The sequence below is a fragment of the Staurois parvus genome, unplaced genomic scaffold (genome assembly GCF_062004578.1).
Source record: "Staurois parvus isolate SC_StPar_1 unplaced genomic scaffold, SC_StPar_1.0 ptg000586l, whole genome shotgun sequence".
Taxonomy (NCBI): Eukaryota; Metazoa; Chordata; class Amphibia; order Anura; family Ranidae; genus Staurois; species Staurois parvus.
In genome coordinates, this window is record NW_028318382.1 from 5,160,430 (window position 1) to 5,179,649 (window position 19,220).

The following is a 19,220-nucleotide window of genomic DNA, read 5'->3' on the forward strand; positions in this document are numbered from 1 at the left end:
TTGTGCAAAAAACTAATTAAAGTGTAAAGCCAGAAGTTTTGTTAGAATTTTTAGGTCACAATTCATGAAATGGGACGATAATTGTGAACATCAGTAGAGTCTTTGTTAGGTTTGAGAATGACACTGATATACGCTTTATTCTCATCAGAAGGAACCACACCCTCCTCTCTCAAAGAATTAAAATAGTCATATTGGGGAGAAGGTGTTCGGGAAAAGTTTTATAATAATAATTTGGGGGCCTGGGATTCATGTGCCAATAGCAATTTAATGACCAAGTTCCACATCAGTAATAGGCTGTTCCGTAAGTTCTCTATGGGCCTCAGTGAGGGATGGAAGACACACTGTCTCTAGAAAATTTTTGATTGAGGAGGACTCAGCTGGCTGGGGTTGACCATATAGAGAAGCATAGAAATCATGAAATTCCTAAAGGATCTTCTGAGGATCTTGTGTAATGGGACCCCCCGCAAGCCTAAGTTTGCGAAGCGCCGTATGTACATACTTAGGGGAAAGTTTATGTGCCAATAGGGAACCCGGTCTGTCTCGCCACGTGAAAAATTTATGATTCATCCAGCGTAATTGTTTTTCTGCTTTTGTGGTAAGTTCTAATCAAGCTTGTTCCACTTTAAATAACATGTCAGAGGTAGGAGACGTTTTAAGTTGGGCGACTAAGGCCTCATATGCTTTAGATTTGGCAGAGATCAATTCTTCTCAAGATTTTTTAATTCTAGAGGACAATTGGATAGAAAAAACCTCTAACAGAGGCTTTGTAGGCTGCCCAGTTAATAGCAGGAGTTGTATCTTCTGCTTTATTAATTGCAAAATAAGATTTCAAATGTTCCCCTACGTCTAGGCAGTATGACTCATTACTAAGTAAGGACTCATTTAGATGCCAATGTGGTTTGGCCAATTTGGCTGTCAAATTAGAAAGCGTCAGCATTACAGGGTCGTGGTCCGACCAAGGCGTCGATACTATTTTGGCTGAGTGGAGTTTAGATAGCATTTCTGAGGGGAGGAAAATATGATCAATATAAGAATAATGATTATGAGCTCTAGAAAAATGAGAATAATCTCTGGAGGTGGGATTGGCTTCTCTCCACGCGTCAATTAAATTGTTACGATACAAAAGTTGTGTGAAGTCACAACTCTGTTTGGGAAGGGATTTAAGTTTGCCTGTAAGAGATTTATCAAGTGTTCTAATGATCTAATGCTATATTTGAATCCCCCGCCAAAATAACATCGCCTTTCAGTTCAGCAGACAATGATTTCAATAGGGATTGGAAAAAGGCCACTTGATTCATGCCAGGAGCATAATAGATGAGAAAAGTGACCCTTAACTAAAAGGAAACGCCCTTCCTTGTCCCTTATCACTTTAATTTTGGCGAACAACAACTGCCTAGAAAAGCAAAGCGCTACTCCTCGCTCCCTATCAGAGGCATTAGCAAAAAAAAAAAAATACTGGAAAATTTCTGTGAATATACCTAGGCATAGAAGGAGGAGCAAAGTGCGTTTCTTGTAGAACAACATCAGCTCCTAGAGACTTATAATGGGAAAATGTTTTTAAATGCTTAGAAGAGGAGCCACACTGTCAGGGCTCCGGGAATGACCAGAGGTGTGTGGACCGACACAGGGAAACACAGACTTCAGGTATAGCGTGTAAACAAGATAATTTATTAAGGACAACACAAACATAAACGCAGTGCAACAAACCAAACCCAAAGCTAACACAAATACATAAAACAAGGTGAAACAAACCCAGACCTAAACTGATATATATATATATATATATATATATATATATATATGTATATATATATATGGAGCACAACGTAGTCAGGCGGGCCGGGTCAGTAGCTAACGGGCAGACAACGTACAAGGAGTAGGCAGAAGATTGGTCAGGAATAGCCGAGGTCGGTGCAGGCAGAGTTCAAGCAGAGTCAGGATCAAGCAGAGTCAGGATAAGGCAGGAAGCAGACAGGTCTGTATTGAGAGGTCTATACTGGCGCTGGGTTTTTTCAGGGGTGGAGCCTGAACATGGCGGCACGAGAGAGTGTGCTGTAAGCACTCCTCGTTAGCCTCCCCCATATATCCTCCCTAGGTGTCTCCCACAGAGAGACCAGCTGCACCGGAGGGTGAGCGGAGACTCACCCGGTTGAAGAGGGAAGCTTTGGTGGCGAGCCTGGAGCCTGGCGGGCCTTGCGGGATCCCGGAGAGAGACGACCGGGAGGTTCACTGGGAACCCTCGCGGCGGCTGCAGTGGAGGAGCAGGAGCAGGGTTGCCAAGGAGACGGACGCAGCGGCGAAGGCACGTGGGCAGCCGCAAAGGAGCCCTGGGAGCTTCAGGAGGAGAGACTGCTTGTCAGCTTGACGCTCCAACACTCGGCGTCTGGGTGAGCTGGTGGACTGGTGGAGGGGGGGAATGCAGCCATACTACCTCCAAACTACACCATTCCCAATTTCAAATCCCCTCAAATCCTCCAATTGACATATCAGCAACATAAATATATATATAAAAAAGAGACCCATAGGAATCCCCCTAAGAGAGCACGGCTACAGGAGAGGACTGTATTGAGAAAGACACTCCAACGTGGAGGGTGAGTGATAACTGTGTTAACTGTGGGATTTTTTGCAACTCTTTATGCATTATTTATAAACTGGATTTATGTTCTTGAACCGGATTTATATTGGATCTCCTTGTGCCTCTAAAAAAAAAAAAGACATTTTATCAAGCATTGAGTCTGAAATAAGGATATAGGGGATTCCTAGGGAGGGTCTGAAGACCTGGAGAAGTGAAGGAGAAGTGAAAGAGGAGCCTCAAAAGTAAAAGTAAAGCATTAAAAATCAACATGAAAGGAAAAAATACTAAAGGGAGTGGGTCCAAGAGTTCCCAATCTAGTACGATTAAAAAGTATGTATCACAGGGAAATTTGACCCCAGAAAGAACGTTGGGAGTAAGTGAAAAAAGTGAGTTGGAAATAAGTCTGGATAACAGCCCGAGACTATCCCTGGGACCGGTATATAATAGTCAACAATTAAAGGAAGGGATTGAATCAAGAGATTTTGAAAGAGACCTGCAATTACCTAATAAAAAGGAAATGGCGGAGATGTTCAAAAATCTGGAAAAATCAATAAAGCAAGAGATGGGGACAATTCGGGAAGAATTGCAGCAAATGTTAACTAGGGTGGAGGAAATGGAGGAAAAGGTTCAAATTCATTCCCAAGTTGTCCCAAAATTAGAGAAATGGATAAAAGAAGATAGAAAAGAACAGAAAAGACTGCTTTTTATGATGGAAGAACAAGAAAACAGAGAAAGGAGAAATAATCTTAGAGTAAGAGGAGTCCCAGAGTTGACAAAGGGGGAAGATTTAAAAGAGCTAATCGACAAAATCTTGAGTTCCATAATGGAGAAAACAGACGTGGAGACGTTTAAATTGGATGGAGTCTATAGGATAGGAAAATATCAACAAGAAAAAAGATTAGAAAGACCAAGAGATATAATTGTTAAATTCCATGACTTTGCAGATAAAGAAGAGATATGGAAAAAGATCAAAGGAAGAACAAGTATTTCATATGATGGGAAAGATATTCAAATTTTTGCAGATCTAACAGCAGAGACTCTGAGAAGAAAGAGATCACTGAAACCCCTATTAGAACTGATTAAAAAGCATAATGTGAAATACAGATGGGGCCGTGCAGTGAGTTTAATCGGTTGGAGAGATGGAATCACAGCAATATTAAGATTCCCAGAAGACATGGAAGATTTTTGTGATAAACTTGGTCTGCAGAGATTAGTGATACCGGGTTGGGAAGTGGAGGAGGGAGAGTTAAGTACTTTTGGTGAAGGAGAGTGGCAGCTGGTAAGAAGAGGAAACAGAGAGTCAATAGACAAGGAGACATCGGGGAGGAGGGGGGGAAGGTGAGCGGTCATGGGTGGAGCCGAACCCCTAGGGAGGGATCAGTGGAGGATCATGATCCAAAGGCAAAGGAGGCCTGGGGGGAGGGTGAGGGGAGGGAGATGGAGGGGGGGGGGTGGAGGGGAGGGAGAGAATTGGGGTGGGAGTGGGCATAGAGGTTTTTAAAACTGACATCTTGTATGAAAGGAGAGGTATGGGGAAGGGGAAGAGGAAAGGAAAGGGTAAAATAGGAAGAAGACAAATAAAATATGGAGGTAATACGCTTTGTAACCCATAATGTAAATGGATTAAACTGCCCAGGTAAAAGATTTAGACTATACAGAGAATTACAACATAGAGAGGCCTCAGTCGTCTTTTTGCAGGAAACACATCTAGAGTTAAAAAAAAATATCAAACTAAACTCTAGACAACACCCGACATGGTATTACGCAGATTCCCCAGTTAAGAGAGCTAAAGGTGTAGCTATAGGATTTGCAAGAAACATTAGATTTGAACTGGAAGATAGAAAGACGGACCCGGAAGGGAGGTTTCTGTTCTTGAATTGTAAACTACAGGACATAGAATGCACGCTTGTAAACATATATTGCCCGAATAGGAAGCCAGAGATGTTTTTGAAAGGGGTTATGAGAAGATTGATGGACTTTGGAAAGGGATATCTAATAGTGGCGGGAGACTTTAATATATGTATGGATCCACAAATAGATACAACATCTAGAGCACAACGAGGGGAAAATAGGTCCATGGGATTATTGAAAACGGTGATGAAAGAGTGCCAATTGGTGGATAGCTGGAGAATTGTTAATATGAGAGATAGAGATTATACTTTTTTCTCTAGTGTACATAGGACATACTCTAGATTGGACTATATTTTGGTGGACCATCGACTTGTTGAGGATCTGGTTAAAGTAAAAATAGAAGCAATAACTTTCTCGGACCATGCACCCGTAGTATTGGAATTAAGATGGGGAGGGAAGGTGTCAGGAGGCCTATCATGGAAGTTGAATGAGACACTCCTCATGGATCCAGATATTGACCGGAAGATCAGGGTAGAAATAGAGAGGTTCTTTGAGAAAAATGAAACAGGGGATGTATCACTAGCTACAGTGTGGGAGGCACATAAAGCATACAGTATGTAAGAGGAATCCTTATAGCAATTGGGGCAAGGAAAAAAAAGGGAAAGACGAGAGAAGATCAGTGGGCTTTTGAAGGAAATAGCTGAGATGGAACTCCTACATAAAAATAACATAAGAAAAGATATAGAGCAAAGAGTGATAAAAAAGAGGGAAGAACTAGAGAAGGTAACGGAGGAAGAAAAAATGAGAACCTTTAATAAAATCAATGGTGAAAGATATAGATGGGGAGACAGATCAGGAAAATATCTGATGAGAGCCCTGAGGAAAAAGAAGAATAGGAACTATATAGATAAAATAAAAAACTCCAAGGGAGAGTTAGTCCATTCAACCAGTCCATTCAACCAGAGACATTGCAAAGGTATTTAAAGGTATTTAAAGATTACTACAGTAAATTATATAATATTGCCCCCAAGGATGACATAAATAAAGATAAAATGATAAATATTGAAAAAAGAAGGGATTATTTAAGAAATGCAGGATTACCAAAATTAAGTGAAGAACTATTAAACTCCTTAGAATCTGAAATCACACAGGAAGAACTAAACATAGCATTAAAAAGCTTTAAGACGGGGAAAAGCCCAGGCCCAGACGGGTATACCGTGAGATATTATAAAAAATATGGTGATATACTGATACCCAAGCTCAAGAGATATATGGAGGCGTTGGGGGGAGAGATGGAGATAAGACAGGAATCCCTTCTGGCACAGGTGGTCTTAATACATAAGGAAGGTAAAGACATCACCCACTGTTCAAGTTATAGACCGATATCACTATTGAACGTAGATACGAAGCTGTATGCAAAAGTATTGGCGAATAGGTTAAGAGCAGAGATGAGCGAATTATTCAAAAATTCGATTCGACTGATTCGTGGAAAAAATTCGATTCGAGTCGAATATATTCGCTGCGAATTTAACTTATAAAAGGGTGTTTCTAGGCTTCAGAGAGCCTTTATATTAGTGCAGAACACTGTACCTTTAATTTAAATGCCCTTGGAGTCTGCTGGGGAAGAGAAATAATACTGTCAGTCAGTATGACATGCAGATGAGTGCCGTCGATCTTAGAATCACCGCACACTTCACTCATTTGGGCAGTCACGGGGCCAAAACCAGAGTGTGGAGCCACAGTGTGGCGGTGGAGGCAGCAGCAATGGGAGGCCATACAGCACCCTATGACAAAATGGAACCCACCAGCAGTGTGAGGAGACCTGAAAGTGGCACATGGCAGAGTGTGGCGATGAAGACAGCAGCAATGGGAGGCCGTACAGGGACCCATGACACACTCTGGACCTGGCAGCAGCATGAGGAGGCGGTACAGGGGCCCATGACAGATTACGGGCCTGGCAGCAGCATGAGGAGTCGGTACGGGGGCCCATGGCAGATTACGGGCCTGGCAGCAGCAATGGGAGGCCGTACAGGGACCCATGACACACTTTGGACCAGGCAGCAGCATGAGGAGGCGGTACAGGGGCCCATGACAGATTACGGGCCTGGCAGCAGCATGAGGAGTCGGTACGGGGCCCATGACACACTCTGGACCTGGCAGCAGCATGAGGAGGCGGTACAGGGGCCCATGACAGATTACAAGCCTGGCAGCCGCATGAGGAGTCGGTACGGGGGCCCATGGCAGATTACGAGCCTGGCAGCAGCAATGGGAGGCCGTACAGGGACCCATGACACACTCTGGACCTGGCAGCAGCATGAGGAGGCAGTACAGGGGCCCATGGCAGATTACGGGCCTGGCAGCAGCAATGGGAGGCCGTACAGGGACCCATGACACACTCTGGACCTGGCAGCAGCATGAGGAGGCGGTACAGGGGCCCATGACAGATTACGGGCCTGGCAGCAGCATGAGGAGTCGGTACGGGGGCCCATGACACACTCTGGACCTGGCAGCAGCATGAGGAGGCGGTACAGGGGCCCATGACAGATTACGGGCCTGGCAGCAGCATGAGGAGTCGGTACGGGGGCCCATGGCAGATTACGGGCCTGGAAGCAGCAATGGGAGGCCGTACAGGGACCCATGACACACTCTGGACCTGGCAGCAGCATGAGGAGGCGGTACAGGGGCCCATGACAGATTACGGGCCTGGCAGCAGCATGAGGAGTCAGTACGGGGGCCCATGGCAGATTAGGGGCCTGGCAGCAGCAATGGGAGGCCGTACAGGGACCCATGACACACTCTGGACCTGGCAGCAGCATGAGGAGGCGGTACAGGGGCCCATGACAGATTACGGGCCTGGCAGCAGCATGAGGAGTCGGTACGGGGGCCCATGGCAGATTACGGGCCTGGCAGCAGCAATGGGAGGCCGTACAGGGACCCATGACACACTCTGGACCTGGCAGCAGCATGAGGAGGCGGTACAGGGGCCCATGGCAGATTACGGGCCTGGCAGCAGCAATGGGAGGCCCGTAATCTGCCAGCACCCTATGACAAAATGGAACCCACCAGCAGTGTGAGGAGACCTGAAAGTGGCACATGGCAGAGTGTGGCGATGGAGACAGCAGCAATGGGAGGCCGTACAGGGACCCATGACACACTCTGGACCTGGCAGCAGCATGAGGAGGCGGTACAGGGGCCCATGACAGATTACGGGCCTGGCAGCAGCATGAGGAGGCGGTAAGGGGGCCCATGGCAGATTACGGGCCTGGCAGCAGCAATGGGAGGCCCGTAATCTGCCAGCACCCTATGACAAAATGGAACCCTGGGCTGGGGCAGGCAGAACCGCCGTATCTTTATCACGGTTTTCCCAGGCCACCGAATGGCGACGCTGCATATGCTGACGCAATGCTGTAGTCCCAACATGGGCCCCCTGGCCACGCTTGACTTTCTGGCCACATAGTCGACATACGGCTACGTTTACTTCCTCGGGCGGCTTGACGAAAAATTGCCACACCGCAGAGTAGGAAACTTTGCCCCCGCTACTCCTCACTGGCTGACTGCTACTTCCTCCGTGCACACCGGCACCACTACTGGCCGTGGTGGTAGGCTGCAGTGGAGCTGGTGCTCTACTCCGTGGCCGTTTGCCTCCACTGACACTGTTGCGACCCTGCTGCCTCCTGGCAGCAGCAATGGGAGGCCGTACAGGGACCCATGACACACTCTGGACCTGGCAGCAGCATGAGGAGGCGGTACAGGGGCCCATGACAGATTACGGGCCTGGCAGCAGCATGAGGAGGCGGTAGGGGGGCCCATGGCAGATTAGGGGCCTGGCAGCAGCAATGGGAGGCCCGTAATCTGCCAGCACCCTATGACAAAATGGAACCCACCAGCAGTGTGAGGAGACCTGAAAGTGGCACATGGCAGAGTGTGGCGATGGAGACAGCAGCAATGGGAGGCCGTACAGGGACCCATGAGACACTCTGGACCTGGCAGCAGCATGAGGAGGCGGTACAGGGGCCCATGGCAGATTAGGGGCCTGGCAGCAGCAATGGGAGGCCCGTAATCTGCCAGCACCCTATGACAAAATGGAACCCAGCAGCAGTGTGAGGAGACCTGAAAGTGGCACATGGCAGAGTGTGGCGATGGAGACAGCAGCAATGGGAGGCCGTACAGGGACCCATGAGACACTGTGGACCTGGCAGCAGCATGAGGAGGCGGTACAGGGGCCCATGGCAGATTAGGGGCCTGGCAGCAGCAATGGGAGGCCCGTAATCTGCCAGCACCCTATGACAAAATGGAACCCAGCAGCAGTGTGAGGAGACCTGAAAGTGGCACATGGCAGAGTGTGGCGATGGAGACAGCAGCAATGGGAGGCCGTACAGGGACCCATGAGACACTCTGGACCTGGCAGCAGCATGAGGAGGCGGTACAGGGGCCCATGGCAGATTACGGGCCTGGCAGCAGCAATGGGAGGCCCGTAATCTGCCAGCACCCTATGACAAAATGGAACCCACCAGCAGTGTAAGGAGACCTGAAAGTGGCACATGGCAGAGTGTGGCGATGGCGACAGCAGCAATGGGAGGCCGTACAGGGACCCATGAGACACTCTGGACCTGGCAGCAGCATGAGGAGGCGGTACAGGGGCCCATGGCAGATTAGAGGCCTGGCAGCAGCAATGGGAGGCCCGTAATCTGCCAGCACCCTATGACAAAATGGAACCCAGCAGCAGTGTGAGGAGACCTGAAAGTGGCACATGGCAGAGTGTGGCGATGGAGACAGCAGCAATGGGAGGCCGTACAGGGACCCATGAGACACTGTGGACCTGGCAGCAGCATGAGGAGGCGGTACAGGGGCCCATGGCAGATTAGGGGCCTGGCAGCAGCAATGGGAGGCCCGTAATCTGCCAGCACCCTATGACAAAATGGAACCCAGCAGCAGTGTGAGGAGACCTGAAAGTGGCACATGGCAGAGTGTGGCGATGGAGACAGCAGCAATGGGAGGCCGTACAGGGACCAATGACACACTCTGGACCTGGCAGCAGCATGAGGAGGCGGTACAGGGGCCCATGACAGATTACGGGCCTGGCAGCAGCATGAGGAGGCGGTACGGGGGCCCATGGCAGATTACGGGCCTGGCAGCAGCAATGGGAGGCCCGTAATCTGCCAGCACCCTATGACAAAATGGAACCCAGCAGCAGTGTGAGGAGACCTGAAAGTGGCACATGGCAGAGTGTGGCGATGGAGACAGCAGCAATGGGAGGCCGTACAGGGACCCATGACACACTCTGGACCTGGCAGCAGCATGAGGAGGCGGTACAGGGGCCCATGACAGATTACGGGCCTGGCAGCAGCATGAGGAGGCGGTACAGGGGCCCATGGCAGATTACGGGCCTGGCAGCAGCAATGGGAGGCCCGTAATCTGCCAGCACCCTATGACAAAATGGAACCCAGCAGCAGTGTGAGGAGACCTGAAAGTGGCACATGGCAGAGTGTGGCGATGGAGACAGCAGCAATGGGAGGCCGTACAGGGACCCATGACACACTCTGGACCTGGCAGCAGCATGAGGAGGCGGTACAGGGGCCCATGGCAGATTACGGGCCTGGCAGCAGCAATGGGAGGCCCATAAATCTGCCAGCACCCTATGACAAAATGGAACCCAGCAGCAGTGTGAGGAGACCTGAAAGTGGCACATGGCAGAGTGTGGCGATGGAGACAGCAGCAATGGGAGGCCGTACAGGGACCCATGAGACACTCTGGACCTGGCAGCAGCATGAGGAGGCGGTACAGGGGCCCATGGCAGATTATGGGCCTGGCAGCAGCAATGGGAGGCCCGTAATCTGCCAGCACCCTATGACAAAATGGAACCCAGCAGCAGTGTGAGGAGACCTGAAAGTGGCACATGGCAGAGTGTGGCGATGGAGACAGCAGCAATGGGAGGCCGTACAGGGACCCATGACACACTCTGGACCTGGCAGCAGCATGAGGAGGCGGTACAGGGGCCCATGGCAGATTACGGGCCTGGCAGCAGCAATGGGAGGCCCGTAATCTGCCAGCACCCTATGACAAAATGGAACCCACCAGCAGTGTGAGGAGACCTGAAAGTGGCACATGTTTGGGGCATGATTCATGGCGGATTTAGTCAGTTGTGTCAGGAACTGGTGGTTTGAAATCCAGACTAATCCACGCCTGATTCATTTTCACAAACGTGAGTCTCTCCACATTTTGGGTGGACAGTCGTGTCCTCCGCGGAGTTACAATACCTCCTGCCGCACTAAACACGCGCTCCGATGCCACGCTACTGGCCGGGCATGACAGCCTTTCAAGGGCAAATTCAGCTAGTTGGGGCCAAAGGTCAAGTTTCGTTGCCCAGTAGTCAAGGGGATTGTCTACCTCGGTTGGCAGGGTGCTGTCCAAGTAGGCCCAAGCCTGTTGTTTGAGGTCCTGCTCCAGGTCCACCTGATGCTGCTGCGGCTGGTTAGTAGTTTCCTCACTGCGCTGGAGAAGAAAGCTACTCATCATCGACTGCAGACTGAGACAGCCGCTGATGGTGGAGCTGCCACTGCTCCTACCACCCCACCCCTCCCCTGCTGCCATGGCAGCGGAACGCGAGCGCACAGGGCCCACAGTGTCTGAGGATGGACGTTGGCGCAGAAAGGCAGAGACCAACTGACTACATAGGTGGTTTTTATAGTACGTTATTTTGGCCTCCCTCTCAGCAGGTGTGAAAAAGGCCACCATTTTTGAACGGTAGCGAGGGTCCAACAAGGTGGACAGCCAAAAGTCATCCCTCTGTCTGATGGTTAATATTCGGCTGTCGCTACGCAAGCAACCGAGCATGCTATGGGCCATTTGTGCCAAGGAATGCGAGGGACTCCCTGCCTCCATCTCCACAGCATACTGCCACGGTGGGTCTGGGTCCTCTGTCTCCTCCTCCTCCTCTACCAGATGCTCCTGCTCCTCCACTCCTGTCCGCTGAGTGGAAAAACCACCCATTTCACTCAATAATTCCTGAGCACCAATGTCCTCCTCTGCCTCCTCTTCTTCCTGTCCTGCCCCCACAGGGGTCATGTGGCGTTGAGATCTGTGCGCCACGTCTACCGCACCCTGACCAGCCATTGTTAACAGCATTTGTTCCAGGACGTGCAACAGAGGAATGACGTCGTTCATCCCATAGTCCTGCCGACTCAAGAATAGCGTGGCCTCCTCAAAGGGCCTGAGCAAGCGGCAGGTGTCACGCATGAGCTGCCAATGGCTGACATCGAAGTTACACAGGGGAGTACCTTTATCCGCTTGTAACATCAGGAAATCGGTGATGGCCTTTCGCTGTTCGTAAAGGCGGTCTAACATGTGTAGGGTTGAATTCCACCTTGTTGCAACGTCGCAGATCAGGCGATGCTGTGGAATTCCGTTCTGCCGCTGCAGCTCAAGGAGGGTGTGCTTTGCGGTGTAGGAATGGCTGAAATGCATGCAAAGTTTACGTGACATTTTAAGGATGTCTTGCAGTGGGATGGTGGATTTTAGGAACCGCTTGACAACCAGATTGAACACGTGAGCCATGCATGGCGCATGGCACAACCTTCCTTGACGCAGAGCAGACACCATGTTCTTTTCGTTGTCGGTCAACATGGTTCCGATTTTCAGTTTGCGCGGAGACAGCCATCTGTCGATTTCTCTGTTCATTACACTCAGAAGTTGCTCCCCTGTGTGACTACGTTCGCCAAGGCATAACAGGTGCAGCACAGCGTGACACCGTTGCGCCCTCCACATGTGATATGCCGGTCGGGTAATGGGACTTGGCACGGGGGTGGCGGCTGAGGACACGGCGGAAGAAGAGGTGGTAGAGGCGGACATTTTTTCTGGACCAAGGACGTGCAAACGTGGAGGCAAAAGCGGCGTGACCTGTCCAAGTTGCTGGTGCGGCTGTGCCGGCACCACGTTCACCCAGTGGGCCGTAAATGACATGTACTGTCCCTGACCGTAGTTACAGCTCCACACATCGGCGCTGCCGTGCACTTTGGCAGAGACCGACATGCTCAAAGACTGGCCCACCATCTCTTCTACATCTGAATGCAGGGCTGGCACTGCCTTTTTGGCGAAGAAATGCCGGCTTGGCACTCTCCACCGCGGTGCGGCACAAGCCATCATTTCTCTGAAAGGTGCTGAGTCCACCACTTGGAAAGGGAGGGACTGCAGCACCAGCAACTTGGACAGGAGGACGTTCAGCTTCTGCACCGTCGGGTGCGTGCTCGCAAACTGTTGTCTCTTGGAAACGGATTCCAAGAAAGACTGCTGACGGAATCCGTGAAGAGGAGTAGCAGGAGAAGGAGCATCTGAACGAGCGGAAGATGCCAACGAGCGACAACTCCCCTCAGCAGAGGTGTTGGAGCCTTGACTGGCTGATAGAGGGCGATTGACGTCGGGTAACGGAGCAAGTAACGGAGCGGGTGATGGAGCGGGGGCTGGGGCAGGCAGAACCGCCGTATCTTTATCACGGTTTTCCCAGGCCACCGAATGGCGACGCTGCATATGCTGACGCAACATTGGCCCCCTGGCCACGCTTGACTTTCTGGCCACATAGTCGACATACGGCTACGTTTACTTCCTCGGGCGGCTTGAGGAAAAATTGCCACACTGCCGAGTAGGAAACTTTGCCCCTGCTACTCCTCACTGGCTGACTGCTACTTCCTCCGTGCACACCGGCACCACTACTGGCCGTGGTGGTAGGCTGCAGTGGAGCTGGTGCTCTACTCCGTGGCCGTTTGCCTCCACTGACACTGCTGCGACCCTGCTGCCTCCTGGGCAACCCACCGACTGTTTTGCTCGCTGCCAAGCTGGCACCCTCTTCTCCTGATGATGCGGAAGCAATAGCCTGATGACGACGAGGCTGCCAAGTGCGATCAGCCTCATCATCATCAATTAGGGTCTCCGCCTCACTACTAGCCCCCTCGGCTGCGTGTGGGTCAGGAGACAGACCTGTCTCTAGACCGGCTACTGAGCCACTCTCCTCGCCAGTACTTCTTCGCCTGGCTGCTGAAGAGGCGGATGTCTCCCCCCGTTCCTGACCGCCCTCTGTTAGCTCTTCCTCACTGTACAGTGGGGCTGAGCCCACAGCATGCGATACTTCGCTTGGTGAGGGAACACCAAAGGACAGGGGCAAGTAGAGGACACGTGATTTCAGTGGGCTTGCTCCCGGGCCATGCCAACTAACGGTTGTGTCTGACGTACACACCGACCGTTGGCTGTAGGTGTCAGAGGTGACCTGGGAAGAGGAAGACGACCGAGCCAACCAATCGATGACGGCAGGGTTGTCGGTGGAGACACGACCGCTGGATGACACCGGGAGCACTGGCCTCTGGCTGCGACTAGTGCTGCCTCGACCCCTTCCTCTGCTGCCACGTCTGCTCGCTCCTAAAACATTGCCTCCTCTGCCACTCCTCTGCGTGTTGTCTGACATACTCTTTCATTCAACGATTCTGTGTCCCTGAGTAACGATTCTGTGTCCCTCAGTAACAATTCTGTGTCCCTGAGTAACAATTCTGTGTCTGTCCCTGAGTAACAATTCTGTGTCCCTGAGTAACGATTCTGTGTCCCTGAGTAACAGTTCTGTGTCCCTGAGTAACAGTTCTGTGTCCCTGAGTAACAGTTCTGTGTCCCTGAGTAACAATTCTGTGTCCCTCAGTAACAATTCTGTGTCCCTCAGTAACAATTCTGTGTCTGTCCCTGAGTAACAGTTCTGTGTCCCTGAGTAACAGTTCTGTGTCCCTCAGTAACAATTCTGTGTCTGTCCCTGAGTAACAATTCTGTGTCCCTGAGTAACAATTCTGTGTCTGTCCCTGAGTAACAATTCTGTGTCCCTGAGTAACGATTCTGTGTCCCTGAGTAACAGTTCTGTGTCCCTGAGTAACGATTCTGTGTCCCTGAGTAACAGTTCTGTGTCCCTCAGTAACAATTCTGTGTCTGTCCCTGAGTAACAATTCTGTGTCCCTCAGTAACAATTCTGTGTCCCTCAGTAACAATTCTGTGTCCCTCAGTAACAATTCTGTGTCTGTCCCTGAGTAACAGTTCTGTGTCCCTGAGTAACAGTTCTGTGTCCCTGAGTAAAAATTCTGTGTCCCTGAGTAACAATTCTGTGTCCCTGAGTAACAATTCTGTGTCTGTCCCTGAGTAACAATTCTGTGTCCCTGAGTAACGATTCTGTGTCCCTGAGTAACAGTTCTGTGTCCCTGAGTAACAGTTCTGTGTCCCTGAGTAACAATTCTGTGTCCCTCAGTAACAATTCTGTGTCTGGCCCTGAGTAACAATTCTGTGTCCCTGAGTAACGATTCTGTGTCCCTGAGTAACAGTTCTGTGTCCCTGAGTAACAGTTCTGTGTCCCTCAGTAACAATTCTGTGTCTGTCCCTGAGTAACAATTCTGTGTCCCTCAGTAACAATTCTGTGTCCCTCAGTAACAATTCTGTGTCCCTCAGTAACAATTCTGTGTCTGTCCCTGAGTAACAGTTCTGTGTCCCTGAGTAACAGTTCTGTGTCCCTGAGTAACAGTTCTGTGTCCCTGAGTAACAGTTCTGTGTCCCTGAGTAACAGTTTTGTGTCCCTGAGTAACAGTTCTGTGTCCCTAAAGTATCTGTGGCCCTAACTCTGTCCCTAATACAGAGAGGTCTGTCTCTCTTGAATGACCGGAGGCAAATGGAGAATTGTAAGATGGCCGCAATTTATAGCTCCACCATTACACAGTGCTGGCTGGCTGGCTGCTGATTGGCTAATGCGATCACATGTCATGAATGAATGCATTATGGGTCAGCGCGCCTTGTCTGCGCGCCTTCCCAGAGTTCCCCGCTCCTTCGCCACACATGTCGCCGCCATTTTAGGAAAAATTTCGATTCGCGCATCCGAAGTCTGCTAATTTTCGGATTCGGCACGAATCGAATTTTTCCTAATATTCGAAACGAATTCCACTTCGCCAAGTTAGATTCGCTCATCTCTAGTTAAGAGATCTGATGCTGGATTGGATACATGGAGATCAGGTGGGTTTTGTTAGAGGAAGGGAGGGTCGAGATAACGGGTTGAGATCCCTGATGCTTATACAGAAAAGTAAAATGGAAAAAAACCCAGTAGTGCTGCTCTCGATAGATGCGGAGAAGGCGTTCGACAGGGTTAACTGGAGCTTTATGTTAGATACACTGGAGATCCTGGGATTGGGTAGTAGGATGAGAAAGTGGATTGGAAAGTTGTATGAAGGACCGGCTGCGATGGTAATGGTAAACGGAGAGAGATCAGAGACCTTTTCTATGTCAAATGGAACCAGACAGGGATGCCCACTTTCCCCACTGTTGTTTGTTTTATCATTGGAACCCCTGTTATCAACAATTAGGAAGAATATAGATATAAGGGGAATAAATGTTGGAAAGACAGAACATAAGATAGCCGCCTTCGCGGATTATTTATTATTCTATGTTGGAAACCCGAGGATAACACTTCCTAACCTAATGAAAACATTGAAGGAATATGGGGAAATGTCAAATCTAAAAATTAACCCGAGCAAAACAGAGATATTAAATATAAATCTTCCAAAGAGTGAAAAAGAAAATATACAGAGAGAATTTCCCTTTATATGGAAAGATAGAGAAATAAAGTATCTGGGAGTAAAACTCACTCCCTCACAGAAAAATCTTTATAAAGCTAATTATATCCCAATGTTAAACGAAATTAGAGAGGAATTGAGGAAAATGGGTAGTGGAAATCCTTCCTGGCTGGGTCGTATTAACCTGATAAAAATGGTAATTCTCCCGAAAATACTGTATAAATTTCAGATGATTCCCATTAATCTTCCAGAGGTGTATTTTAGGACAATTAAGCAAATGGTAACTAAATATATATGGAAAAATAAAAAACCTAGGATATCATATGAAGTGCTAAGCAGAAATAAAGAAAAGGGGGGGTTGGGAGTACCGGACTTTAAAAGATACCACAGGGCAGTCATTTTAGCAAGAATTTTTGACTGGATATATAATTCAAAGAGTAAACATTGGGTCACAATTGAAAATACACTTAGTAGAAAGGAGTTGGGTAGGAGTGTATGGGTGCCACCACAGTTTAGAGAATTAGAGGAGAACACGAGTATATACACGAGAATTGTAATAAGGGAGTGGGATAAAATGCACAAACAGAGGAAATGGGATTATAATTCACTATTAATGTCACTAAGAAATTCAGAGTTTTTCCCCCCAGGTAAAGAGGAAATCTCAGGTAGATGGATTATGAAGGAAGACGCTCAGTTAAGAGATGTAATGGAGGGGGTAAACTTAAGAACACTGGAGGATTTGAAAAGGGAAGAGGGAAGAATTTTCACTAGGATAGATATATGGAGATATAATCAACTGAAACAATTTGTGGAGAAATTGACGAAGCCCCTTAGAACTAGGAAAGAGTGGAATGAATTTGAGAAATACTTAGAAGACCGAGGTGATGGGAAACACAGCACTGCTAAAGCATATAAAGCTCTCACGGATTTAGATAGTAAGTTTAAATTAAAATACATAGAAAAATGGGAAAAGGATTTAGGAGTGGAGTGGGAAGAGCACACACAGAGGAAAATATATAGAATGGTACACGAAAATATTAGTATGCGTGAGGTGGAAATGAATTTTAAATGTTTGACAAGGTGGTATTTTACACCGGTGATAGAACACATGTTGAGTGAGGAGAACCAACCCTGGTGTTGGCGAGGGTGTGGAGGGCTGGGCACGATATATCACATATGGTGGGAATGTTCAAAAATACAAGTATATTGGGAAAAAATTAGAAATCAAATCATGATTATCACTGGAATAGAGATAGGACTGGACCCTGAAACCTGTCTTTTTCATAACTCAATATTACCTGGAAATAAATATAAAGAACTGGGTATAATGTGTTACTTAAATGCAGCAAGAAGTCTGATTCCTAGGTTTTGGCGTAAGGTTGAGGTACCGAGGGAAGAGGATTGGATGAATAGAGTGGACCAGATTGCTAGAATGGAAAAACTTTATTATATGCAGGAAGATAGGATGGTGACATATCATATGAAATGGGGGAAATGGGAGGAGTTCAAAGTAAAGGTAAAGGAAGGTACTGAGTGAGTAAGTAAACATAAAGAAAAGGGAAAGAGAGGATAAGGAGAAAAGAGGAAAGGCCATAAAAAGAAAAAAAAAAAAAAAAGGCAGGAAGCAGACAGGATGCAGGTACAGGGGCTCTTGGGAAAAATACACCAAGGCACTGACTGCAGGCCTGGCCATTCCCTAAATACACCTCCTGCAATCAGCCTCAGATGATGGCTTGATTGCAGGAGTGAGCTTCTGGCTGCTGAGAGCACCCGCTGGCCAGCCCTGGTACTGCAGCCCACACAGCAAGTGAGTCCCACCACCAGTGGTGAATCCATTCCTGACACACACCCTTGACCATTATAAGAAAATAATCGGATCATGGCGTTATAGGGTCCTAAGGTAGACATGGAAAACAACCGATACAATTATAATTAGACAAACTCACCCACTATCAAGAGTCCAAAATCATTTTAGGAATCTCCAGTTGACACTCAAATAGAAATAATCTAAAAAATTAAAAGAGTAAAATAGCCAGAAAAAAAGAAGTAAGAGATCCCGGAGCCGAGGGATGTCCCGCATCTACCAACTAGCAAAATCAGTTTATAATGTAAGATAATAGAATAGCAAATATCCTAGACAAGGTCAAGAAATGAAAGAGTCTCCACCAAGGCTAAGCAAGGGAGAGAGTCTTTCGTTTAGGGAGAGCGCATAGACTCTTCTGGCCACCTCGGGGTCCACAAGAAACATGTAAGAGGCTCCCGAAGCCACAGCATCATTATACAAAATATAAACAATTCAAGCAATTAAGGAAGAAGAAAATGTCATTGCTAAAGTAAAGCATTTCAAAAAAGGCTTTTTAAAACATGTGCCAAGGCCAACATCCCACATTGGGACCACTGAGAGGCCTCCACTGACCGAAACATCAACTAGCAGAAAATAAAAGTCCTCAAGACACCCGATGTGGAATTGAAAATTTTTTCCTGGAAACAGGAGGACCAAAGGGGTGAGAGTGGCGATGGTCGTTCATTTGCTTTGGACTGGTATTGTGAGGAGGGAGTGCGGGAAATGAGGCCCAAGTTCAGCAGACTTTTCACCTTCGAGGAATGTGGAAAAGGAATAGGATTTGCCATTATAGGGGAAGTGTAGGGGAAACAGATAGTTCCATCTGTAGTGAATGTCCTTTTGGATTAAGGGCAAGAGCAACGGCTTGAAGGCTCTCCATTTTTGAATGGTCATTTGAGAGATGTCTGCAAAGACTTGGATCTTATAACCATCAACTTCCAGATCTGGAAGTTACCGAGCATATCACATCACTGCCTCCTTTACTTTAAAGAAATTAGGTTTTACAATAACATCCTGAGGAGGTCTGTCCAACTTTAAAGGGACTAAAGCCCTGTGGATACGATCTATTTCAAGATGGATCTCATCAATAGCTGACACCGCAGCATGCATAAGGGAATGGGCGAGGGAGGCGATATTTTTCACCGACTCAGGAGGCCCTCTAATGCGAAAATGTTCCCTCCTAGCCTGATTTTCAGCGGTTATCTAGGCTACTGGACGCCACGCCTCCTCCTCCAGCTGCAGCTGGAGGAGGTGAGGCATCCAGTAGCCTAGACGACCGCACCACTGATGATGACTCTGGGGACATGCCAACCCTTTCTCCAGCTACGTGGGAGGGGCCGCTCTCTTTTCTGAAAGCTCTGCCCCTTCGTGATTC